Raw genomic sequence first — 1,716 nt, 5'->3', positions numbered from 1 at the left:
ATACTCAAATTGCCTGATTTTGAGTTACCATTTGAAGTGCACACTGATGCGTCCGACAAGGCAATTGGTGGCGTATTAGTGTAGGAAGGTCATCCAGTGGCTTTTGAAAGCAGAAAGTTGAATGATGCTGAACAAAGATACTCAACACATGAGAAAGAAATGGTTGCGGTGGTACACTGTTTGCAGGTTTGGAGAGTTTATCTCTTGGGCACTCGATTTTTGGTGAGAACTGATAATGTAGCAAATACATTTTTCAAGACACAGAAAAAGTTGAGTCCTAAACAAGCACGGTGGCAAGAATTCCTGGCAGAATACGATTTCATGTGGGAACATAAACCAGGAAAACACAACCAGGTTGCTGATGCGCTGAGTAGAAAAGAAGTGTTTGTTGCAGTATATTCAATTTCGAAACTTGAAACTGATTTCTATGATAGATTTAGGTTGTGTGCTGCAAATGATTCATTGTATGTTAAATGGATGGGTCAGGTGCAGGAGGGCACAATGAGACGGTATTGGATCGAGGACGATCTGCTCTATTTTAAAGCGGGGAGAATCGTGGTACCAAATCAGGGCGGGTTGCGCAAAGACTTAATGAAAGAGGCGCACGACTCTGCTTGGGCTGGACATCCCGGTGTTGAAAGGATGTTAGCCTTACTGTCTCGTGTGTATTTTTGGCCGAAAATGGAAGACGATATAGAGGCGTACGTGAAGACTTGTCATGTTTGTCAAGTCGACAAGACAGAACGTAAGAATGAAGCAGGTTTGCTGCAACCTTTGCCTATTCCTGAAAGGCCATGGCTATCGGTAAGCATGGATTTCATTTCTGGATTCCCTAAAGTAGATGGCAAAGCATCTATCATGGTGGTAGTTGACAGGTTTTCAAAATATTCTGTTTTTATTGCTGCTCCTTAGTTATGCTCATCTGAAGTTGCTGCTGAATTATTCTATAAACATGTGGTTAAGTATTTTGGTGTTCCGGCTGACATTGTGAGTGATAGAGACACAAGGTTCACTGGTAGATTTTGGACAGCATTGTTCAATATGATGGGAACTGAATTAAAGTTTTCTACTGCAAATCACCCACAAACAGATGGACAGACGGAAAGAATTAATCATTTGTTGGAAGAATACTTGAGGCGCTATGTGACAGCAAGTCAACGGAATTGGGTAGCATTGTTGGACACTGCGCAGTTTTGCTATAATCTGCACAAGTCGTCTGCAACAGAAATGAGCCCTTTTGAAATCGTCTTAGGCAGACAGCCTATGACACCGCTAGATGTTGCCAGATCTAAAAATCAGGGAAAGTGTCCAGCTGCATATAGGGTTGCAAGGGACAGACTTGAAATGTTATCTGAGGCACAAGATAGCTTGCGCAAGGCTCAGCGGCGCATGAAGAAGTATGCTGACCAACATCGTCGCTCAGTTGAGTTCAATGTGGGTGAAAAGGTGTTGCTGAAACTTACCCCACAAATCTGGAAACAGATTGTAAGTAAGACCAGACATCGGGGTTTGATTCCTAAGTACGATGGTCCATTCGAAGTGGTGAAACGAGTGGACGAAGTTGCTTACAGGTTGAAACTGCCAGAAAGGTTGAAAATCCATCCCACATTCCATGTGAGTTTCTTGAAACCTTACTTTGCAGATGAAGATGATCCGGACAGAAACAGGTCAAAGAGGGCTCCTCCATCAGTACCTACACAATATGATGCTGAAATT

The sequence above is a fragment of the Solanum pennellii genome, chromosome 11 (genome assembly GCF_001406875.1).
Source record: "Solanum pennellii chromosome 11, SPENNV200".
Classification (NCBI taxonomy): Eukaryota; Viridiplantae; Streptophyta; class Magnoliopsida; order Solanales; family Solanaceae; genus Solanum; species Solanum pennellii.
This window is presented reverse-complemented; position numbering follows the sequence as displayed.